Genomic DNA, 25,023 nt, shown 5'->3' with positions numbered 1-25,023 from the left:
AGAGAGTATAATGCCATTTTGGCTGGATAACTGAGAGGAGATCCTGATGCTGTCCCAGGAAATGTGAATCTGGGGGAATAGCTGCGTGGTGGATCTCCAATCAGCAAATACTGCTCGGAGGAGAGGCGCGCTTATTCCCTGTCTGATGGGTACGACTTGTGCTTATTGAAAAGCAGCACTGGGCTGCCTGCCAGGAGCCGGGAACCGGCTTGTCCTTGTGTGCTCAGGCCCCTGAGCTCCCGGTGTCTCTAACAGCTATATTCGTTTCTGGCACGGGAGTCCTGCTAAGGTCACAAAGCCATTAGTCCCAGGTTTCAACCCCAGGAGCTGTAAAACGTACCCTGCCTGACCCCTGTGCAAAGGCAGAGGCAGCGTGAGCAGCCCGCGTTCCCCTGGGTTTCGTTTCCCTGTCCCCACCACGTGTGCCACTGCAGCCTGCATTCCTCTCTGGTTCGGTAAGCCCTTTGCCTCTCGAGCTGACACAGCTAATATTTCCCCGCTGGCAGGGCAGGCGAGGTAGTGGCATTTAACTGTTAAGGAGAACCTTGATCTGTTCGTTCTGCAGGAGCCCAGAGCAGTAAGGGCTGGTGCATGCCTGGGACGGGGGTTTCTGCTATTCCGGGTGCTGCTCCCCCACGCTTTTTTTCCCTTCTTTGACTTATATTATTCCCTACTTCATTCCGCTGTTTGTCCTTGCACAAAGCAGTGCCTTCGGAATTGTTTTCTGCAAGGAGCTGGAAAACTGAGTCAGAGTTTGTAAAACCTGCACCTACCTGACCCCTTCTTAGCCTGGTTTTGGAGCATCTTCTAGCACCGTGACTACAGTGCTCAGAATATCTCCATTTCTGACCATGGAAAATACTCTAGCACCGTAATTACAGTGCTTAGAATATCTCAGTTTCTGACCATGGAAAATGCTCTTCGTGACCTGGCTGCTGGCTGGGGCACATGGCTCTGGGGGAGGTTTTAGTGGGTTTTTAGAAAAATAATTGATCAGCTGCCCACCGAGAGCTGGTCCCAGCCAGCATTGCATTGGCGTTGCCCTCGTGTACCACTTAGTGCCACTTGTACTGTTGGCTCTTGAAAGCTGCCTTTGTAACTACCAGTGTAATGGCCGTGCTGGTGCTGCCTTGCAAGGTTTAGTTTTTGCAGTGGTAGTGATGGATCACTAAGTTAAATGTGGTTCTTATTCAAAAAGGCAGAAAGCTTTGTTTTCTTCTAAACAAAGGTTTACATGTTTTCTGCCACCTGTGATATCAGGGGCTAAATTCGTGCTGCCACAGGCCCCTGACCTCTGGCTAGTTGCTGGAGGTAATCGTACAGCCTCTGTCACTGCAGGATTTCAGCTCCTCCCGAAGCCTGCGCTCCAGTAACAGTGAAAGCCAGATGTACTAAATGTCGCTTTTTTACAGTTTGTTTTGGCTATACATGGGCAGAGTCAGCTCTGGAATTCCTTCCCTATAAATTCAATAGCATCTTGTGGGTGGTGCTGGGGAATCACTCTGGTCTGGTTGGATCGCCTCGGCAGCCTGTTCCCCTTGAAAACGTCCTGATTTGCACATTCCTGAGAGGCTGCCTGCTCCTGGAGCTGATGGCTGCAGCTACCAGGAGGCTGTCGTCCGGTGCTGGCAGGCGTAGTCACCTCCCTGCTGCCCGCAGGTCGGCTGTTGCAGCCAAGGAGCAATGCCCGTGGGAGCGGTGGCATGGGTATATTGCTTCTGTGTGCAGGCAGACTCTGCAGGGACAGTTGTGCCCCCTAAGCATAACTGTTCTGCCTTCTAAGTTTGCTGTACGGGCTTGAGCATTGACCCTCCAGCCCCCCTCCCAGGGGCGGGGAGGCTGGGCGCTCCCCTGTTCCTGCCTGCCATCGATGCTGTGTTGTGTGTCCCAGCAGGGATCGAGGGGTGCTGCCATCCTGGGGCTCCTTGTCCCTGCAGGGAGATCTCGCCTTGTCCAAGCAGCATGTTCCTTTTCACAGAGCTGTGTTTTTTCCTCTTGTAAAGCAAAATCAAATACGTGCTTTTTGCAAAGCATCAGCGAGATGAGCTGGCCAGGGAGTCTTTCCCTACCCAGGTGAGCAGCCAGCATGGGACCCAGCAGCAGGACCTCTCTAGTGGGACTGATTGCTGAGCCTTGCCTTTTCTGGTGCTGAGCTGGTGTCACTATAAACACAACCTGAATTTGCCTATTTGCTTTCAAACAGCACTCCAAAAAATAGTTCTGGGAGGTTTTCTGAGATGAGTTGAGGGACGAGAGGGAGGTTTGCTGTAGGAGGTGAGGGACGACAGCTCCTGGAGCTGCTCCCGTTGCATCTCCCCGAGCATCCCCGGGAGGGGACAGAGATGCAGTGTCACCCACCGAGCCAGGAGCTGCCGAAGTGCAGGTCAAGGTGGCGGTGCGTGGCTCTGTGTCCTGGCTGTGCGTGGGTCAGTGACAGTGATGTGTTCAGTTCAGGCTCCGGAGGGGCAAGTCATCCCCGTGCCAAAGCCAGGGAGAGAAGGGTGATTTTTTTTTTTTTGACATCCTTTGGAGTTTTGATCTCCATATTTGGAAATGTTTACCCATTGCTCTGATCTATTGCAAGGGAGGGGAGGTGACTCAGGGTCTGGTGGAAGCAGGATTTGAATTCCTGTAGTAGGTTCCCCCCCCCCCCCTTTCTTGTTTTGGAAGCTTGTTGTGGTCAGTTTTCAGTTCTCTCTTGCTCCTGGACCTTGTTCCAAATTTGATCTGCTCGAGAGGGAAGTGTGTTAGCGAAGGAGCTTGCCTGGATGCTGGTAAGTGCATCATTGCTGCTTTAGCAAGCGACTTGGGATTTTTTTTTTTTGTTTTGTTTGGTCAGATGGATTGCATCAAAGCGTGTGCGTTGCTGGTAGAGGCAGGCATGTGGATCGCCAGTCAACAGCAAGGGACTCAATGAAACCTTCTGTAGCAGGGAAAGTTGGCTTAGTGGAGTGGTCTCAAAGGCAAAATGTTTCTTCAGGCCTAGGTATAAAGATAATTTAAGCCAGCTCCCATTCAGTCACATTCTTCCTTTTAGTTTCACTGGTTAATGCAGCAAGGCAGCAGAGCACTGTAGAGTTAAATGAATATATATGCATGTGGTCAGCAAGTAAAATACAGCTTAAGTATGATTTCTGTCTCCTAAGCAAGAGCGTGTGTTAAAAAGGCTGCATAACGTATGGATATATTTCTCTCAAATGTTAATATTTAACTCTGTTTTGTTAGGGACCTGAAGAAGTTTAGCTGCTGTAACTGGATGAAGGTTCAGTGTCTGGTTTTTCCTGTTATTCTTTATTTTTCCTTAGTGTGAAGTTTTTAATCTGTCTGGTACTGCAGCTGGCTGCTTCTCTTCCCCCCCTCCGCCCCTTCCTTTCTCTTTCCTGAAAGGAAACTGCAGTTCATCCAGACAGTCAGGGGTGTGGGGGGAACCTGGAAGATGCTCTGCTTCCTGCTTTGTTCATGGCAGCTAAAACCATGCGGGGAATCTGGAGTGGAGATCCGCTGTCCCGCATTCCTCTTGTCATTTGGAGCATGTAACACGTATAGAGTGCTTTTAACGCGGCTCTGGGGGTTGCGTAGCAGCCAGTCCCGTGCCTTGGACAGAAAGACAGAAAGCACTGCACTTCGTCCTTTTACTTGGGAAGGGGCGTTGGTGAAACACGATTTATAGTTCCTACTGCTGATTAGTGATGCCTGTGTCTTCTTTAGGCGGATTCAAACCTGTTGTTATCATACTCTCCCTGTTTTAAATTGAAGACCTTCGTTAGAAAGTTAGATCTCTTGTTGGTTTTCTTTTGCCTCTTTAAATAGGGATTAATACTCAGTGTGAGGTTTGGTTTCCCAGAGACGTGGATTTGCAGCAGGTTCTTGATTGTTCTGGGCAAGGAAGGATACTTGGCTTAGTTTGCATGAGGATGGGAGGCGAGCTCAAAAAGCACTCAGCCACAAAAGGTGACTGCTGGAGCATATTCCTGCAGACAGGACACGTTGGGAGTTTGCAGACCTTAGCTGTGTTTTAATCCTTGTTGTTGCAACAAGCTACTTGGATCACTGCAGCTTCTGGGGTCAGGGTCCTGCTGGGCTGGGCTTTGTACTGGTGCAAAGGAAAGAACTGCTGTCCTAAAGAGTGTACAGCCTGAACGGACAGCGTAGGTGATGGGCTGGAAAACGGGGCACCGGGCAGGCGTATGGAGCTGTTGCAGCACGTGAAGCCTCAGCCCATCAACTCGCCAAGGAGCCACCCATCCTTTGTCGTGTGTGGTGGTGCAAAGCCGTGGAGGGCAGCAAGCTGGCGGTCTGTGTCGCTCCTCGTGCGCTGCGCTTTGCCTTTGCACGCGTGGCCCTGCGCGATGGGCGATGCCTCCTCCCCGCGCAGCGCTTCCCCCGCTCGGTCGTGCCCTGGATCAGCCCCTGCTTCTGATGGCACTTGGATGTGGCGCGTCCAGGCTTCGTCAGCTGCTTGTGGCCAAGCTTGGTGTTTCGGGTACAGCATGGCAGGACTGGAAATGATGATGTTCTGTTCCCGCTCGCCAGGACAGGCTGCTTGTTGGAAGACAAGGACGAGCAGTGACCATAACCCAGGGCTCAGGGCAGTGCTACGCTGGCATGCTGGGGCCGTTAATCTTCATGTGCTGATCCTTCTCTGTGCAACATCTCATCAGCGCAAGGATGTGACTTGAGAGCTGGATGGACTGTGAAGGATGAGCTCCCCAAGTGCCACCCGTGTTGCCCCGATGGGTGCTGGGCAGGGCTGGGGGAGCTCCAGAGGATGGGGGATGCCCACGCTGGGACCGCAGGCTACCAGGCCTCTCTGTCTGGTATTTCTCCAGGACTTGGGCAGATCCAATGATCACTGATGCTAACCAGGATCCACAGGGGATTTTCTTCTGCTCCAGGAACAGAGCCATTAAGGGCTGACCTGTAAATTAATATAACTGTCTGAAGATTTTTCCTCCTGCAGCCTGGCACCCTATAAATACTTGACTCTGAGAAGCCTTCCATGGTGCTGGACCTTGAGCATGCTCAGAGAGCTCCATGCCTGCCTTTCTTAAGCTTCTCTCAATCACTTCTAATGATGTATTAAATGCAGAGCATTTGCTTTAGCTCCCGTGTAAGGAGGATTGGTTCGCAGCCCATCCTTCATCCCGGCTGTTGCACCGATCGATCCAGGGCTGGCACTGCACAGGACGTGGCGACATGGTGACACCATCACTGTGTGACTCGGGTGCTGTGAGGGGATTTAGCGTGCACTGAGGGCTGGGTGTACATGCCCCACAGCAGGTAAGCTGTCCCAGATAGCATGGGACTAGCACACGTGGGCATGGAAGGGATGAAGGCAAGACAAGATTACGAGCCTAGATAGCTCTACACATCTGATACTTTGCATTTCTGTAGGCAAAGATTTCAGAGCCCTTAAACACTAAATTGTGCCCACAGGCTGAGGAAAGCTGTATTATCCTGGTGTGCAGGTGTAGAAACTGAGGCACCGTGTGGCAAATTTGGGAAAAGTGCAAATCTCTGAATTCCACGTGACAGTTCACTCTCAGCTCCTGCAGACAGGCGGGCTCTCTGCAGCCTCGTGCTGAGTGGTACTGTGAAACCCATCTCTCTTACTCTAATAAAGTCATACTTTTCTGAGCACTAAATATTTCTGCATTGGTTGCTTAAAGGTAAACCAAGTCTTACTGAGTATTTCATAAAGTTGATATATGTTGCTGGTGTGTGACATGATCCCAACACGTATCGTTACTTCAGGAATTTTCAGATGGCACCTTACCTAATCATACCACTGCTCCTTCCTAGGATCTGAGCAGAGTGCGGGCTTTGAAGAAATGTCTGTTGTTATTAGTTTATAATACACATTCTGTGTAACAGCTGTTGCAAGCAGCAGGAGGTCTCATTCGCGGCCCAGTTCTTCAGTCAACTTTGGGGAGGGAATTTGCTCCTGTGAACTAGGTATTTGCATTTGGGATGAGATCTCCCAAATGAGGAAAACTTGTTTGTCTCCAGTGAGCGTGTCGGTTCAAGGACTAGCATGCCCGGGAGGAGGAAACAAGTTTCTCTTGTTGCTTTACCACTGTCTTCTAATAGTTAACTGTGCCTATTGCTTGACATGGGGGGGGTGACTACCTTTTAAAGAAACACCAGGTTTTGAAAGCCTGGCTGCCTGCAGTGGAGAGGAAAGAAGTCCTTGTGCTGTGCTGTCTTACACCCCTACTGTGAAAATAGCACAGGGACGAGTTCCAGTGGAGCTGCCCATTTTTGGCAGCCACTTCCCTCCTACATCCTTGTTCTTCAGGTAAATCCCTCTTCAACTCCGTTAGCAATTCCCCTTTCCTCCCTGAAAAGTCATTATCATCCCTTGAAATTAAGGAAAAGACAGGAGGAGGGAATAAATGGATGTTAAGAAGTAGAAAACAATCAATTAAATAGTACATAGCATGTAATTTTCCTTGGAAACTTACCATGAAATTGAGGAGCACTTTAACAACTAGTAATTTAAATTGCATTTGAACACTGCTAATGGGTTGTTTGCATGGGAATTTCGGTCATTTCACAGCAGGTTGTTGTCTTTAGTACCCCTTCATTCAGTTTAAAAATAAATAAATAAAAAAATCTCGTGAGAAGAGTAGACAACTGGTCCAACTGTTGCTAGTAAAAGGTGGTACCATGGAAATTTTGCAAGGGCCTGTTACATTCAGAGCTGTTTACATCCTTAGCGTCAGCTCTTCCAGTGTTAAATTCAAGGGAATTTGGCGCTTTTTATCTAAAAAAGCTTGTTATGGCTAAAAGGTAGGAAAATAACATTATCCCTATTGCACTCACAAACACGATGGAGGCGGGGTGGCTGAAGAGGCTCCTCCAGGCTCACGGGTTTGGGGTTTGCAGCCATGGGACCGACCCGGGAACGCAGCCTGCGGCTCCGTCTTTATCACCTCGAACGAATCATAACAACCTTTGGGATCTGATCCTGGCTCGCTCCATCTGAAGAGGAACAACAGAGAGGTGCTGATCAGCTGTAGCTGCGGGATATTTTTACTTAACTTATTAGTCTTGTTTTTCCAGTGTTTAATGCTCTCCTCCAGCACTATTTTACTTATAAAATGCCAGCGATTTTCAGCAAAAGGCAATATCAGCCTAATCGTGTACTATTTTGCTGCTGATTGCGCCGGGAACAGACTGTATAGGAAGGCAAACGCAAGTTACTTGTCGCCTGCTGCTGAATGAATATCCCATTTTCGGAGCAGGGTTTTTGCAAATCCGTGGGCACGCTTAGCATATGGAAGGGGGTTCCAGTATCAAAACAAATCTGGCCTCCTGTTTCTGGATGTGTAGGTTGTTTCTTAGAAGATGGAACCTTTAAAATCTGTCCCTGCAAACATGGCTGTTAAATCCTGCTATTTCTAGAGACGTGAGGCAGCTGTCTGCACTGAGATAAGCTATAAAAAGGCAATATTTTCCAAAAATGGCTTTTTTAGCTATACCTGCCAGACAGCTTGGCCAGTGGGAGTTCACCAGGAGTGTGGCCGCTGCTGCCCTTTTATGCACAGGGTGCTGAGCGATGTAAAAACTTCTGGGCAGCTCTCCAGGGGCAGCGTTAAGCAGCAGCTCTTCAATCTCTCTATCTCGTGAAATGCTGCTACGCAGAAAAGTGCATTCAGCGCAAAGGAAGGAGTGCCTGTTGGTTTGATTTGTTCTTACACGGTCTCCTGTTGTTTTCTAGGTGATTGCTTTGTCCTCGACTTTTGTTCTTAATTTTCATTGCGTCTGTCTTGTTGCCGACTCAGTGACCATCTCCTTTAATCACAGGGTGGTTTGAATACCTCCCCCCAGATTATTTACTTGAAGGCATTCCTGTTTGCCATGTAATCTTGAGGATAGCTGGTGAGTTCAGATGAAACCAATAACAAAAATTGTACTTTTTCCTAAGGGTCTGAATGAGGTTTCTCATAGCATAACGGCGTTATCGCTTATACTTCCTGACGCACGCGCTAGCCGCAGTGCTTTGTTAGTTATCAGCTAATTCTCCACCGAGATGTGTGAGTGTAAGAAAGCTACATCAGATAATCTCGTAGAGGCTGTTAAGACTGTAGGGGACAGAGAAGGACATGGCTTTTGAGCATGCTCCCAGTGAAGAATTTCTGAAAGCTGGGAGGGCACTGGAGATAGGTGTTTCGAAGTGAGCGAGGCGATGTCCTCACGTGGGCGAGGGGCTGGTGCGTAGCGGGAGGCAGGGGGTGAAGTCCACGTGGTGGAGGAGTGCAGGGGGCCAGAGAGCAGCAACTTGGGGCGTTAGGAAACCCCAGACAAATCAAGTTCTCATGAGATAAGGAACAGCTGATAGCGTCAACTCTGTGAACTGTCTGGCAAGTATTCTTGCCTCCTTTTTTTATTTTTTTTGGTTGAATGAGCATTTTATCACATTGATTCCTGAGAAGTGCTGCTCCCTCTATGCAAATCCCCCATAACGCATGGGCGTTGTTGCCAAACAGCCAGCCGCTTCGATGCATTGGCTCAGCCCTGACAGCCTTCACTGTTTTTTTGTTTGGGTTGTTTTTTTTTTTTTTCCCTGCGGAGCATGGGCTGCCTCTTAGTCAACTCTTGATGCCCTATGTGTTGTGGGTAATCTTTGCTTCATAACTTTTTTTCCCTTACCCCAGCTTTCGATTTCAACAGCCCACTTGCCTCTTTTCCAACCTCCTTCCAAAGGGAGAGAGACGCTTGGCTGGTGGAATTCAATGTAGATTTGAGAGATGCTCTCCCAGCAAACAGCCGTATGTGTCTGCTCGTCCAGAAACCCACTGAAAACTGAATAGAAATGAGGCATGCGGGGTCTGAAATAATCCCAGTGAGTTATTTCTGGCCATGTTCTGCCCTCGCTAATGCACGTGGTGGTCCCATGAGCTCCTCTACATCTCAGGGTTTGAGCTTATGGGTGAGCAGCACTGGTAAAGGCCCTTTGTTTCCCTACCTTCCTCTCTCAACTATTTTTTGAAAGAATGCTGATAAATTTAAGTGATAACCTTGTAACTGAAAGATAACGAAGAAAAAGTCTTATGGGTAGATTAGTTTGCAGAGGAGGGAAGGCAAACATCAAGGGGAGCTTGGTGGAGGGAGCCCACGCTGAGCTACCCTGAAATGCTGAGACTGCTTATTTATCATTTACTCGCCCCATAAACGTATACTGGGCTCCACAAGTGGAGAAGACAGTCCTTGTCCTAAAGAGTCTGCAATCCCAGGCAGACAAATATGCGCTTGAGGGCTGGGGAAGGGAGGGAATGGGTCATTGCTGGAGATAGAAATGCAGATAAAGTGGATTCCTAGAAGAAAAGGACTTCTGAGGTGGGAGTTGTGGGTGATGAGAAGGGTGTTTAAGGTGCTGGAGGAGTGGATAGATAGAGGAGGGTAAGTGGGTATGGAAGGAGGTGAGACGACCAGAAAGGAAATAAGGTTAAAGGGGAAGGTAGAAAGCGAGAAAAGAAGTAGGAGGAAAAAAAGAGCAACGAGTCAGCTGTGGGAGGGGATACTGTGGGATGCTGTAGATGAGAGTCAAGATGACCTTAACGTCTCTTCGTTGTGTGTTAAAAGCTACTCTGTAACTCAGCTACTGGGATTAGTCATCTCCCAGTGTATGAAGTACTGGTTTCTTCTCTGAGAGAGTACTGGTCCTGATTGAATTCCAGTGCTGGAAGATCTCTTGGCTGGGTTTGAATGCCCCGTGCGTCTGGTGGGGTGCCGGGTGGTTACACGCTGTGCAATCCTGTGTGTGCACCATTGCCAAACCTTAATAGGCAAGTGCATAAGTAACTTGCCAGCTTCTGCTTAATGCCATCAAAGTTAGTCCTCTAGAGAGACCTAGACAGCAAATCAGCGATTGGCTTGTGTGCATATATATATATTTAATATCAACGTATATGGTATGGGTAGGTTTTCAAATGCAGCAGGCTGCACTTCAGTGACATCTGATGAGATATGGGTGGGATCAGTGGTTTATGTTGCGCCATACCCACTCCCCAGTAAAAGAGCAGTAATCTTTGCATAAAGGTCCTTGTGCGTTAACTTCCATGGAACTGAGGTGGGAAAACTCACTGGTTATCTGGTTCCTATGTATGCAGCTTTCAGTTCCCTAAAAAGACCTTGGGACTTACATAGCTTCCTTAGGGGTTTTGTTTCATCTCCAAGGACTGAAGGTGTCGAGGAAGAATGTACCGTCACCAGCCCTATTTCCCTTTCTCTGATTTCCCACCGCGCCCGCCCCCCCCCCGCCTTTTTGGAAGTGATTATCCTTAATGTTTGGCATTTATACCCTGGCAAGTGCCTGTAGACTGGAAAGTCCACAGAGTTTTCCTGAAGCAGCAGTAGTAGCTTCACCTAGACCCTTTTCCTCCCCCATTTCATCCCGCTCCAGCTTGCTTATCTTTTTGGGGGGCTCATGTCTGATCCCTGTTTGTGTCTCCTTTCACTACTGATGCTTTCCAGATCTTCCTTCTGGTTCCTCTTTCCTCTCCAAAGTATTTCCCCCCTTCCTCCTAGTCCTTTCCTCATTACCCATTAGTTAGACACAACTTCTTTGTAGCCGGTAAAAGGCATGGGAACATGAAGGGCATCTCCTCTGGAGCTCAGGCCATCTACTGTCATGGCACGCTGTTCCAGCAGGAGAAAAACCTGAGTTTAGAACATCTGAAATTGCCCATTATCTCGCCTCATTTCTTGCAGTCCATAATTTGGGGGTGGGGAAGCGAGGGGAAGAGGAGGCGAGTCACTCTAAAAATGACTCATTCCACAATAGATCGATACAAAATGTTCCATTACATTTTCATCACCAAAAATGACTCCCCTCTCCCACCCCCCCTTCTGTGAGGTGCTGCAGAGGCTGCTAGAGACCTAGTGGTTGTGTCTCTTGGTGCATATAGGTCGGTGGCATAGCCAGCCCAGCAAAAGGGTGTCTGAGTTTTGGTTCAGACCTTACTTTCTGGGTGGGCTGAGGTTGAGCGTGGTGGAGATGACCCGCTTTCAGAGGCAAAAGAGATTCCTGGCTGCTCTCAGGGGATTTCACGTCGCTCGAGGCATGGAGCAGACCTGTTTGACGAGAGGAGTCGCTCCCAGCCTTCCTCTTTGGGAGGGAGGCCAACGGATGTGCAAGGCATAAGGCAATATAAAGGGACATAATAGAAAGTGTCATGGGATATCTGCCAGCAACCTCTTTGGGCTGGTGCCACTGATTGCTCCCTTGGGCTGATGAGACGTTTCAGTGGTGCGTCCTTGCTGAAGTTTCTTGCTGTTTGCAGTGATGGGGTGGAGATGGAGATGCTGGGCTTTCTCTTGCCTGCAGGTGTTTACACAGTCCTTGGGTTTTGAAGTATGTTTAAGGCAGTGATATTCCCTTCCATTTACTGACCAGTGAGGGAGGGAGGCTAAGGGACTTGCCCAAAGCTACACAGATGTGCACAGATGTATATAAGCATTTGTATGTATGCATGTGTATGTACATACATGGCAAAGCCAAGAATTGATCCAAGTTTCCTGAATCCCTTTGTCCTGTCCTTTTTCCTGGGATCTTCAGGGGCACCTTTATGGTCAGCTCTACTATAGCAGCGAGTCATAATTGTGCTGGTGCACAGGAGGATGCTCTCCTCCGGGGCACTTTACATCAGGTGGTACTCATCTGCCGCTTTCGCCTGGTATGGCAAGTGCCGTGTGCCTGCAAACGGGATGGGAACTATCACTGGGCTGCCCTCAACGGCCTCTTCAAAAGGCTGCAAAGTATTTGCGGTTATAGCACATCTTCCACCCGCCATGAGCAAGGCCTTGATCTGCTGGTAAACTTGCAACACTGCTTTAATAAACAAACCCCACCGCTAACAGGTAGGGTTTTGCTGGGACAAATTCAACCTGCAAAGGAGGTGGCTGAGTTCATGGGCAGTCACTTCTGATAATGTTATCTGTTAGTACAAACGGCACCAACGGCATCTTCCGCTTCATCCTGGACTGAGAGAAGGTCTTGCGAGGAGTCGGGCGATGCGGGGTTCTGCATCGTGGTGTGCCGTGATGGCAGGGGCAGGGTCCAGGATGCTGGGCAGTCCCCGGTAAGCTGCCTAGATGGCTGCTGCTCTGCTTCGAAGCTGCTGTTGCAGAAACAGAATGTTACGGAATCCAGGGCGCACACAAATGTCTTTACTGAGCAAATAAAGGCGGGAGAGAAAAAAGGAAAAGCCTCAAAGTGGCTTTGGGTGTTTAAGTGGTAAAACTGAGAAATTCCTGAGTGTATGCAATTAATGTCTGTTTAAACAGAAACTTCTTTAATAACTGAAGTATCAATTCCCATGGAAGAGCTTTCCTGGTGGGTCTTTTTCATCTCTAACCGCCTGTCCTGGCGGGGTGTGCGGGGGGATGACTTCGAAGGTGCTGGGCTTGGCGTTTTCAGTTAGGCTCGTTAGGTGTTTGCAAAGGGCGATGCCTGCCTTCTCTCCTGGCTTGCTCCCACCTCTGTGATTGCGTGGGGTCAAAAGTGGTAAATTCATACAAAACCTCACCCATTTGGGTCACAAGGGTCTGCCTGATGTCGTTTGTTTTCGTGGAGCGTCATTTGGCATCATTGTGTATGTATATGGGTATATAAGTTTAAGTACATACGCTTAAGTATATACAGCAGTTGAGAGGGGCAATTCTCAGGGCTTCGGACAAGATATCAAGATGTTATTTTTTACTCTAACCCCGGAGGAATAAGATGCAGAATGGGCTAAAGGGCTTTTTCATTTGAGCTGTCGTGCTGTCTGCAAGCAGGCTGCTGTCTCTGAGCAGCTTTGCTGGTGAAAGCCCGTGAAGTTGTTGGAGTAAAACTGCTGGGGAACGGGGTATGTGGTGGAGGCAGAGCAGGTGGTGACAAAATCTCTGCGGGTGTGACCTGCCCATTAAAACTTCACAGGGTCTTACTGGCAGTATGGATGTCATACCAGCAGCCTGCTGTGGACACGATGCTGTTTGTGTATAGTTAATTTGATTTAAAAAAAAAAAAGGCATGAGGATGTTTCAGAGCACTGTGCTGAGCGGTGACAGCGGGGCACCCACTCAGGACAGCCTTGCTGAGCTTGAAAGAGTGCAGCGGGCACTGCCGTCGCCCTCCTGGTTAGCTACAGCAGTGACCTGGGGCTTTCTGCTTTGCTGGAACGTGTAAAGGTACACTTTTCACCTTTTCCTTTTATCTTTTCCTTTCAAAAACACCATTTAAGTGCCTTTGTGGTGCTTCGGCAGCAGTTGCTCAACCCTGTACCATTGTTCACCTGCTCGTTGGAGGCTTCTTTGTTATTTTGAATCCGCTTTCACAAGTAGACCAGCTATAAGGAATAGCCTGCAGGACCTGCTTCAGTCATACCTGAGCTCGGTGGTGCACGGGGCCGGATCCATAGCAGGTGTAAATGGCAAAGCATCGTACCTCACAGCCTGCTCTGTCAAGGCTGTTCTGCTCTGAATGTAAAGGAACTGTGTTGAACTTCTCGCAGTTTATAAGGATTTGAAAGCTTGACGCGGACCTGATGTTCCTCCCCGAGCCATAGCTGCTGGATCTCTCGGTGCAGTTCTTTTGTTGCTCCCGAGTGCTGGAATTAATGTGGAGCAAACTCTGGAATATTTGAGCAAGCTGCGATCTCCTTGCAGTACCTCTTTTTCCCCAGGCAAACACATGGAGATGTTCAGCTCTCCCTCCCCGCTTTCCTTCCTCCTCCCAACCTTGAGACTGTCCCACTATTGTGGATTGTGTGTGTCATGCACAAGTGTGTTGCATTTGTCCCTCGAGAACGCACCAGTCGCTGCTGGTTTGTCTCCAAATCATTGTCCTTGCAGTCTTGAATAATACCCATGTTAAGCAGGTGGAGCTGATACAATCACTTCCAACGCAGCTGACGGCAACTGGACCAGATCCTTTCTCACTGTTTCCTGACAGAGGAGAAAATAAAGCACACGTGAAGGCAAACTAAATGAGTTTTCCCCTTTGTCTCCCCTCCCCGGCCCCCAAATCATGTTTTCCTCAACAACAAAAAAAGAAGCCTCGGCCAATCTGTTTCACGGAAGAGGCTGAATTTCTTAGAGTCAACATTTCCACGTCTGACAAAGTTTAAAAAAGTTTAAAAAAAAAAAAAAAAAGGCAGAGAGGCTGCATGTGGTCTGGCAGGCAGCCAGACAGGGAGTGCTCTTTGGGGTTATTATTAGGCAGATAACTGTATCAAGAGCTTAAACATCAACCTGGTTCTGAAGGCTACAGCGCTCTGTTTGAAAAGCTGATGCATGTTTGATGCTCGTGAGAAAATGTATTGCAAGCCAATGTATCTCAAGCCTTTTTTTTTTCTTTCCCCCCCAACCCCCCCGCCCTGCAATAACTTGGGTGCCAGTAGAGTTTCTGGGAAGCAATTATAGGTGCTCCACGGGGAGCTGTTGCTAGTTTTGAGCTTTCAAATCCTTTTCTCTTGTTACGAGCAGCTCTTTGTTCCTGCCTCTAATAGGAACCATACCTAAGGTTTGTACGTGCCAGATGGAGGCGTCCCTGAGTGAATTGGAGAAGATCTTGCCTTGACGATCTTCTCACCCCTTCTCAGGACCTATCTCAGCAAAGAGGGAGGAAGTTTTGGAGCCCATGGGTTCTGGTTTGGAAGGTGTGTGCACAGAGGGGTGCTCAGGGATATGGGGAAACCCGACCACCAGCATTGCAGTGCCCTGTAGCAGAGGGGACACGTGGGGTGGTGGAGGGAGGGACTGCTGATGATCCTTGAGAATTGAGATGCAGTACTTAACACACTCGAGGAGCAGGAGCCGATGGAGAGATGCACAGGGCAGAGCGACACGGGCAGAGCTGCTGGCTGGGAAGTTTCTTCTCAAGTGCTTAAAGACCAGCAGAAGAATGTCTGTTTGTAATGCTGCTAGATACCACGTATCTGTCTATGCTCCCATCTATAGACAGTATGTGCAAGGCTATATATAAATGCTATGGTGGCTGGTATTTTGGCTGATACACTCACAGTTTTGCGCCACATTGAGAGATTTAAAAATATCTCCCTGTTCCAGGAACATCTATACCATGGCAGATGTCATCCGGCGTGGGGAGTGGCTTCTGAAAAGGGAGCACAACATTATTACTATAAGCCTTAGTAGTCTATTAGATTATTTATTGCTTCACTGCCACCATAAGACATGTGAGGTGCGTTATTTCTGCCTGTCAGAGTTTTTTCACACATGCAGGCAGGCAGCATCTGTCACTCCTCCCTGTGAGTCAGTAGCTTTCATTCTCAATGAACTTTCTTTCCAGCTGGAAGCAAGGCAAAATAAAGGCTTCAGGACTACACAGAGCTGATGAGCAAGGAGTTCATTAACAATTATTTACCTTGGAGTTGTGCCTCTGAGGGCTGTCTTGAATTTGGGTCCTTCTTGGCCAAGACACAGTCACCTCATGCTTGCTGTTGTTTTATTTCAAGGCGAGTCCGTCGACCTGTTGTGTCAGGCCCTGCGGAAACCTGGTATGAGTCAGACCCGTCTCGGCTGCACGAGACTAAGAGTAGGATAGGAAACAAATGAGAAATGACTTGCTCAGGACTTTCTTTTGGGAGTAGCTCTCAGGTTCTCCGGGCCTCAGTTCCTCGGCCGAGGACCTGGCAGCGCTGCCTCATCCCCAGGACCTGTCAGAGTGTGGGCAAGTCCCATTTTTGTGTGTCCTTGCAGAGCTGTGGGGTTTTTGTGGTGGCTGTGAAGCATTGGCTGTGCCAGCCACGTTATGATGGAAGTGCTCAGAGGGTGAACGCTGGCATTGTCAGCAAGCTCTGCTTGTACATGCAGTGGTAATTCTCCGTTGCTCATGCTTTGGACCGGGTTTGGGTGGAGTCTTTCCGACTGGAAGGGCTGGAGAACATGTTGGGGTTTGTACCTCCATGGCAGAGAGTTCCTGGTCCCATAAAGAAAGTAAGGCAGTGAAAAACGAAAAGGCAACAGAGATGTGAGAAGTCACACCTGAACCTTGACCTGGGTCTTTTGTTTTGGGTTACCCTGCGAGGTATCAGTGCTCTATTCAAATCCTCCTCTGTGTGCTGGGGTAGGATGCTTGTCCTGTAACCGAAAGCCGGGGAGTCAGAACTTTCTCTTCTGTGTTGGTGGGTGAGGATGGAGGCTTTGGATGTGGGTCCATCTCCCACATTCACTGGTGAGGGGAAAAAATGATCAATGGAGCAGCAGAGGTGTGGAAAGTGGGATTAGAAGCAGTCAACTCTTCTTATGAAGATTGATCAGGTAGGAAAAGTCCCTGTGGGGCTTGTTACTTGTCTGAGCCTGGCCGGAGTGCCATGTTTCCTGCCCAGTTTGCCCGTGGCTTGGTAGGGTGTTGTCAACACTGCCAGGCATCCTTGTCTGCCAGCTCTTTGCAGAACTGTGGTGTTATTAGGGGAAGGTTTGCTGTAGGTAGCCTGTAAGTCCACGGAACTGGCCTAGTGAGTCGCCATTGCCACGAGGTTGGTGCTTGGAGAGGTGTTGAATGGCCAGAGGGTTTCTGCTTCCCCTTCAAGGGCAGCCTAAGAATTTACACTTACTGGAGGCACAAGGAACTGTTGGATCTGGACCAAGATGGAACCTCAACTTTTTCTATCTCTTTGTTCAGTCCATCATTAATGTCAGAAGCAGAGGGATGTTTGTAGGGTTTCTCTGTAGATCTCCTGTTTCTTGTATCCATCCCACAATTCTGGCCTGGACCCGCTCACTCTTGCCGGGCCAATGTACGCAAGTGATAATTCAAACGAGATTAAGCCTAGTACCTCCCTCTAACCTGGAGATGGACCTTCAGTGTTCTCCTGGCAGGAGAGGAGTGGGAGGGACACGTCTTGGGGCTATCTCCTCCCTGCTGTAGCTGGGGATTGGGCTCACAGCAGCAACACCAGGTCGCTTCAGACCATGCCCATCCAGCCCAGCGCCCACCTCTGCCCGTGGCCAGCAGCAGATGCCGAGGGAAGGCTACCAGCTTCCCCGCCTCGCTAGCAGAGAGGCACGGCTGCAGTGAGCCCTGACCTTGCGCAACGCCCTTCCCGCTCTGACCTTGCAAAAACCTCGAGCATCCCTGGCGCGGCCCTGCCGGCGGATGGAAAACAAAATACATAGAAAGCTTCGGCAGCGTGAGCGTGCGTTGGGAGAACGGAGAGGAGGGGGGTGGAAAAATAGCTCCGGTGTCGCCTCGCCGGGTGCCAGGAAGCGGCCCAGCGCCGGGGTGAAAGAGGAGCAGGGTCCGGCTGTGGCTGGGTCGGAGGAGCCGGCGGCCCCGGCGTGGCAGCACATTCTGTACATTCTGCAGCCCCGCAGCACGTGGGGCCGCCCGGCAGCCTGGGGTTGTGCTGCCAGGCATGCAGCTTAGCTGGTATTTCATTATCCTGATACTTGCTAAGTCTCTCTTTCTGTGTTTTTTTTCTCCCCCTACTCTGCTTTTAACTGAGGTGCACTTGTTTATCCATTGGGGCTCTACAGCCTATAAACAGGATGTCTCTCTATTTCCTTTCAGCCCCGTAACACTAAACCGCTTCGAGTGCAGATAACGCTTTAGTAACCCTCCTCCTGGCTGAATGAGCCTTGTGTCGGTCATAGCTAGCTCCAGATGAGACAGCACGCACCTATATATATATGTATGCGTATTTATCTAATATATGGATGTGGTGTGAGTTGGCCACGCTGAACAAATTCACGTGGCTGAAAAGGAAGTAAGTGCATGTTTTAGGCAGTGTGGCTGTAACAAGACACCGATTTAAACCGGATCCAGAATTTACATTTTGTAAAAACAAGCTATTGTATAAAACCCTAAGCCTGTGAAACCTTTTGGGGGGAAAAATTTCTGCAGTTTTTGTTTAAATGTTGCTTCCTAAAGATTTTCCCACTATGCCAGAGACCTGGATACTGACAGCCTGACAGTGAAAGGGAGCATGCAGAAAGGGATTGCATTAACTATGCATTAACTAGTGCTTGTAATGCTGAGTGAAATTTTGAAGGGGGGGGGAAATAAGAAAAGAAAAATACTAAGTGTATTTCAAGAAATTGTCTCCCTTCAGAAAGGCAGCGTTCAGCCTGAGTGAAAGCAGCGAGGATAAAGGTCATTCTTCTGAAGCACTTTTTGATCTGGGACCTTGTAATCACAAATAATAGTACCAAGCAAAATGGAGTTTTAATTTGAGATGTTCAATATCTTAGCTTAATGTTCAGTGATTTCTATTGATTGTGATCTTCTTGTAAGCTCTGTCCTATATCAAGTCTTTTATAGCCCCTGCTCCCTTAAATCTGTAATTTCCTTTAACATCTAATCTTTCATTTAAAATAAACTTAAGGTTCTGGGCCTCGTGGTTGTGTAGGAAAGCTTTGGGAAAAGGGCTCTCTATATAGAGTGCCAATAGGGGGGGAAACTTTAAACACACTAATTTTTATTGTGTTAGTTTTTAAGCCAGTCTTACCAAGTTTGAGGCTGGACTGATGATTTTTGATCACTTGAGGTTGGATAGCAGGTCTCTAGAAAAGAAGCGAATAATGTCTCATTTTTCTTGGGTCGGTGTGCCCTTAGTTCAAGGGAATTGTCAGTGAGAGCTTATGCTTTTGTAAAGGTTTTAAGCTTCTACCCACCACTTTAACTGGGTTGTCAGATCAACACAGCGTCTCGTTTACGGAGACGTATTCTGGATCTGTTACTGAGCCGTGGTTCAGAATAGCTATTGAGGAACAAGTTGTTCTGCCACAGCTCTTCTGCGAGCGCTTCATATGCATGCTGCTTCATTCCAAAATGAACATGCCTTTTTTGACTTAGTTCAGGCTATTTTGGAAGGTGGAGTAAGCTAAAACATGGAGGAGAAAAAGCTCTGTTCTTCCCGAAATAAGATGATCTGCATTGGGCATCTTTTCTGCAAGCTTTTTGTGTTTTGAAGTCGCTACCTACCTGGGCGGGCAGATCCCAAGCCATATGGCTGGTCCTGAAATTTTTGCAATTCATTTTATGGTAACAGGGAGTCCTTAGGAGATCAGCTGTTTTCTATAAAAAGCTGGATGATGCTGATTTTAATAGAGGGGTCAGCGTGCTTGCCTTCCGTGCCTGGGCTTGGCACATCGTCCTTTGTATGAGTCTGGGTGAGTGACGGGGCATGCTTGCACCCGGTTGCATAAGGGGTTGACACAAATGAATTGGATGATGAAGCTGATGTTCCACCTGCCATACAGATGCCATTTAAATAAAGATGCCCCCCTGATCCCAAAAGCATTTACCCATCACAAGGGCAGGCAGCGCTGGGTAATATTTAAGCTTTCGCTTAGCTCATGGAAAACAGGGGTAGGTTTCAGCATTGCCTTTCTGGGTGGGCAGTGTGACATTGTGAGCGGTCATGGGCCTCTTGGCCGGTGAGGAACCCATGTGGAGCGCGTGGCCAGGGGAGCAGGCGGTGCTGGAGGGGTGGTTGATGCTCTGCAGCAGAGCCGGGGCTTGTGAAGTGGCCCGTCCCTACAGACTGCCGGGGCAGCGGGCGTTGTTGAGATTGGGTTTTGCTTTCCTGCGGTGCTGTGTGACCCCTCCTGCCTCCTGTTCAGTGTGGCGTTACCAGACCGCCATTGCTTCTCTGGTAACATGCTTGCATCCCCCCGTCTCACGTTTCCCAGGAGAAAGCGGAGCCGAATGGCGTGAGATCCGTAACTGGGCTAATTGCCCGCTCACATGTTGGCATTCGGATCAGAGGGATCGGTTGGATCAGTGGCAAAGCTTCCTCTTCCCTCCACCACACCTGGGTGCTGCGGCAGGGCTTGTCGCTCATCTTGCACAAGGGGTGTGGTACCTCCACTGTGCTTTTTCCCCCTATTTTTTTTTTTTTCCTTTTGGAAAAGGACCGAAGGGGAAAGGTAAAGCTGAATTTCTATGGTGCCTGATGTCAACAGTCAAACTGCTTGTCCCCATCTCCTGTTCCTGCAAGCCCAGTGACCACAGCAGGGTGCACTGATGGAGAGCCAGTGGCTTTTCTTACTAGTGATGGGGGATCCTCTCCTCCTTGTTCCTTTCCTATATGGAAAAGCATTCGCTGGAACAGAAGTGACAGCAAATCCTTGCTTTTGGGTACCAGACCTTAGTCCAGAGGGCAAGGTGCTGGTCAAACAGTAACAGAAACGTGCAGGCTGGGTTTCCGCTTAGATTGTCCATCAAGGATGGTGCCTGCTCCACACCTTCCTGCTGGAAGGAGGGCAGCACTGAGGAGCTGGGATGCTCTTGGCAGCCAATGGACGGACATGCCAGTGGGTGACAGTAAATTGCTACGAGCGTATATAAAACAGATGAGGTCATTAGCGTGCCTGGGAGGGGACAAAAATTACCTTTGTCTTGTGTCAGACTTTTGCTGATGCTCCAGTAGGTTGAGAAGGTGATGTGGCATGATAATCTCCAAGTGCTGCTACCTTCATTGGGTTTGTGGCTGACTTTCGTTGACAAAACAAGGGACTTTATAAATTAAAAACTTTGGTCCTAAACCTTATTCTGATTCCTGTGTATTAACCTGGAGTGGCTTTAGAGGATTCGTCTGATGTGTGTTCCTGATGCCTGAGCCGCTCTGCACCTTGTGGCGTTTGAAAGCAGGAGGGACATTGTATATGATGTGAAGAAGCTTGGTAAAAGACACAAGAGAACAGCTATTTCTGATGCATTCAGCAATACTGATTGAAAAGTGGTAGCAAAGAGAGAATGTATAGGCCAAGCATCTTAGTAGATAATTTCTCTATAGTATTTAAACATTTTGGTGAAAGAAATATATTTGAAAAGTGCTGCTACTGCATACGAGAGTAAGGGCAGTGTTGCATCGAACTAGAGGAGAAAGATGAACTGATTAGTTTCGTCACCATTCCCCACCCCCCCGTTAACATTTACAGTGGAAAAAGTCATCTGGTTTGAAAAATGTCACTTGGTTAAAGAAAAAAAACAACCAACCAAAAGATCTAAGCAAGCATTTACTACGTTGTGTGGTGGGTGGGATTGTAGGACCTACAGAAAAACGATGCTTGGGAGCTGGACTGGCCCAGGAAGGAGCGGAGAGGGGTGATGTGCTGGGGCTGGATGTGGCACAGTCAGTGGTTCTGGTGTGAAAACACGGTGGTGTAAATAGTTCCTCCTCCCAACACTGACATGTGTTGCTTCAGTCCACCAGTTAGTAATACATAAGAGGAGGAGCAATGGCTGATTTGATGAAAGAAAATGAGTGGTAACATGAGCAGGGGATTAATTCGGAGTTTGGAAGGAGAGTATTGCAAATGCTGGGGTAGTGCAAGCCTGTCAAAGTGCTCCCACCGTCACTGGTGGAGCAGAGGCTGCTCCTGTGCAGGGTTCAAAACTAGCGCTTGGGTGGAAAATGGGAAGTGTTTTCTGGGGGGGGGGGGGGGGGGGTGGCGGGGGGGGGGGAATTTAGAAAGAAACAGGAAAAAGCACGTCCTGTTTTTGACAAAAAAGAACTCCTAAACACCTTCCCCCTTGCCCCCAGTAAAACCCACAGACCTCTCCAGAATCTGAACTTTCTAGTTCCTCTTTGGTTTAAGAAAAACAGTACAACACAAAGCTCCCTCCCCTCCAGAACACCAAAATATTGACTAAAAATCATGCACAAATGTACTTGGTGGTGGGAGATAAGCAGAGTTCTCCTGGGGAATAAATTGATGGGAGACCTCCAGGTGCTGCCCAGAGCTCAGATGCTCTCTGCTGCTCCACGGCACTGTGTGGGTTTGCTGGGAAGAGGTAGATTAAGTTTCTTGAGGACTTCTTTTTTTTTTTTTTTAAATGCTGCTGGATACTGTGTGATGCCCAGTATTTTAATGTAATGCCCTTGGTCGGTTGTGCATGTTGTCTGTGCTTTGTGTATTTTGGGAACCTAACAGCGCTCTGCCTTCCTTGGGTTTTTTACGCTTTTCCTCCTCTCAGCTGTGTAACTGGGTAATTCTGCCTGGCTGATAATCCCTGGCCTCAAACTCTTAACGCTTTCCTCCTGATTTAAGGTATCTCCTCCTCTTCTCCCTCCCACATTTCCTCATTGCCTGCACCCTGGGGACGTGCTCCTGAGATGCTGGGTGTGGGTTACAAGTTCCTGAGAAAATCTGTGGGTAAATAATTAATGTGGTGTAACACTGAGCTCCCCCTCTCCTCTCCCGTCCGTGGGGCTGACTGGTGACAGTGAATATTCCCCTTTTGAGCTTGTCCTGCCTGTCCCGAAGAGCAGATCTCCTTGATTGGGTTCTCTCTCTTTCTTTTTTTGTTTTCTTTTGCCTCCTCTTTGTGAGAGTAAATAATGCACAAACTGCAAACGAGGGGTGGAATTGCAGACGAGGAGCTGACCTGTAAGTCTTTGTTGATCTGGTTATATCCCTGCTCAGCAGAGAAAACAGCTTCTTGCTTGAAAGAAGTAAAGTGAGTTCTTTTGGCTCAAACTGGTGCAAGGATAAAGCCACTCTATGCAAACAGCTGCACTTGGTTGGGGTCTGGTTTGAGCTTCCAGAGCAAACTTGCATCGGGAAGCAGCAGCACCCAGACCTCCATGGTGGATGTGCCTGATATGTGCTCACCTCTTCTACCTGCTTCCTCCTGACCTGAGCAGGGTGTGTGCTGCAAAGAGAAACATCACTCCAAAAAGCCTTCCATAACCAACCTGGGCTGGAACAAAACGTTCCTCTGGATGAACAGCTCTTCTTCTGGCAGGAGGCAGACCTGAAGGTCATTCTAAAGCATGAGTTTCCTGGGTTGGTCATGAGGATGGGAAGGAAGGGACAACGAGTGGGAGTTAAAACCTTGGTGGTAGTTATGGCCTGTAAAGAAGTGGCTCTGAAAAGGACTTTTGAGGTGTGTGTCAATGAGCAGTTCAGTGCAAGCTCCTAGCCTGACATGGTGGCAAAAAGAGTCTGGAGTGGTCAGTGCCTCTGCAGCAGGGTAGTGGATGACGATACCAAGGATTTACTCTCTTGATACGATATTGGTATGATATTCATATGAAAATGAGGGAAACGTTGTGTCCTGTTTGGTTTGGCTATGTCTGGGTAGGTGATGTCTGATGACTTGGGTTGTGCATGTACCAGTATGATAGTTCCTCATGGGTTTGTGACTCCATGCATGACGAGCAAGGGATCGGAGCTGTCCTGCCATCCTCGGAAGTGCTCCAGTACAGTGGGGATGGAGGGTGTGGGAAATGGCTGTGGAAGAGTTGGTTTGCACCATCCCTTCCTGCTTGTGATACCATCTCTAAAAGGCAAGTGGTGGTAGCTCTCCAGGAGGTGAGGGACTGGGAGGACTCGCAGTGGTATCTGAAATCCTTTCCCCTAAGCCTCCGCATCAGGGCAGGGGACAACAGTCCAGATTGCATTGATTAGAGGCCACACACTTGAAAGCTGCAGTAAAGTGTGAAGTGCAACCGGTCTGTGTATTGTATTCTTCATTGGGAAGACCCCCTGAGTTGCACTATGAATAAAAGCGATACTTACGGTAACGAAGTTCAGCGCAAGTGGGTTGTTGGGAACTGCCATGTTGAGATTGTCAGAAGCAGTGTGGTCTCCCCAGCACGCAAGGCAGTAAGTGTGGATTAGACTGTGAACATAGTTGCTTGCTGGAAACTTCGGGATTATCCCATTTTTTTGCTGTTTGTCCCAAAGCCCTTCATGAAACAGCAAGAAGTTCAAACTCCTTTGGGCATTTCATCTGTACACCAAATCCCTGTCGTGTGCAACTGTGTCAGCCCCGCTTGCTCCCTAGGGACCTGGGACACTGCCAGATGGTTTGGATGTCACCCTAAAGTGCTTCTGCTCTGAGCTGATTAAAAACCAAAGGTATATTACGGGCTGGAGCAATGGCTCTGCCGATGCTCTGGTTTTAGGCATGCTGTCAGGCTGTGCAGTGACATGCACAGATCAGAATCTGTGTGCTGGGGCTCTGGGGAAGTGAGGAGATGTGGTGCTGCTGCAGCATTGCTGGGGTCCTCTGTGGTCCCAGGGTGGGAGCTGGACATGGAACATGGTCCATGCAGGGCTTGGGCCGTCCCGCCCAGGAGCTCTCCTACCCAGAGGCCTGCTGTCTTCCTACAAAGGTGGGCCTCTTACTTGCTGTCTTTCCTGCCCTCTTTTGAGGCAGGTGGAAGGAGAGGAGAAGAGATGACAATTTGTATGTTTTAATAGGACCAAACCTGGTGCCCTGTGCTGTCCCTCATGGAACACCAAACCATCGGAACCTGTCCTTGTGAGAATCCAACTGGCTCCAGCCAAGGGCTTTTTTTGTTTTGTTTGTCCTGGGTGCCACTTTGTGTGTAAAAATCCTAGGAATCCTATAAAAAAGACGCCCTCGAGAGATGGAGAAATATTTTATAGGGTAAATTCGGTTGTGAACCCACAAAATCCAATATTGCTGTTTTCAGCTCTGTCACCGATTCCTTGTGTAGTTTTGGGCCCTTCAGTGCTTCCCAGAAGGCCAGTGTGGCTGCTGTTGTGTTTTGGTGGGGTTCACGTGAAAATCTGTAAGTTAAAAAGGCCAGGCTCAAGGTTAGTACCAGAATCAATAGTCTCAAGTGAATTGATTCTTGAAGTTTGGAAAAGCACCTCTCATGCTTCTCCATGCCTCAGCTTCCCCTCCTGGGTGTTGTACCACACTAGCTCAGCCTCAGTCAGACACGTACTATGGCAATGATGGCTGCGGAAAGACCTGCTGCTGGTGAGACCAAGAGGAAGAAAATGGGAAATACCCAATGTGTCTGCAAAGAAAAGGAACCCAAAGAGTCCTTTGATCTCAAGCTTTTGTGGGTTTCTCTTTATTTTGCTTGCTCACGCTCCTTGGAGGATTTCTGGAGGAGCTCCAGAATTCAGCCTTAGTGAAAGCCACCTTCAGACCTACGGGCCACGTCCCCAGTGGGGCTGTGTGTGTGGAGAACTTTGGCCATGGGGCAGGCACTGCTGTTTATGTGACTGCCTGGACCAGTTCCTAAAGCGAAGTACCCAAAGCACGGCCAGGCAGATTAAGTGTTTCCCCTGCCGAGTGGTATT

The 25,023-nt window shown here is 48.8% G+C and overlaps 1 protein-coding gene across 12 annotated transcripts in view; it reads left to right on the top strand.

The window, feature by feature from the left end:
* Window positions 1-25,023, top strand: part of LPP (LIM domain containing preferred translocation partner in lipoma) — a 349,989-nt gene that overhangs the window by 25,239 nt on the left and 299,727 nt on the right. For 2 of the 12 annotated variants that reach the window (XM_075157112.1, XM_075157108.1), the window contains exon 1: window positions 23-2,774. The exons of the other annotated variants lie outside the window; for them this stretch is intronic. The gene's annotated coding sequence lies outside the window, so the exon portion shown is untranslated. Of the gene's footprint in view, window positions 1-22; window positions 2,775-25,023 lie in introns of those variants that run through there. 12 annotated transcript variants of the gene reach the window in all.

The sequence above is a fragment of the Calonectris borealis genome, chromosome 9, assembly GCF_964195595.1.
Source record: "Calonectris borealis chromosome 9, bCalBor7.hap1.2, whole genome shotgun sequence".
Classification (NCBI taxonomy): Eukaryota; Metazoa; Chordata; class Aves; order Procellariiformes; family Procellariidae; genus Calonectris; species Calonectris borealis.
This window is presented reverse-complemented; position numbering and strand designations above follow the sequence as displayed.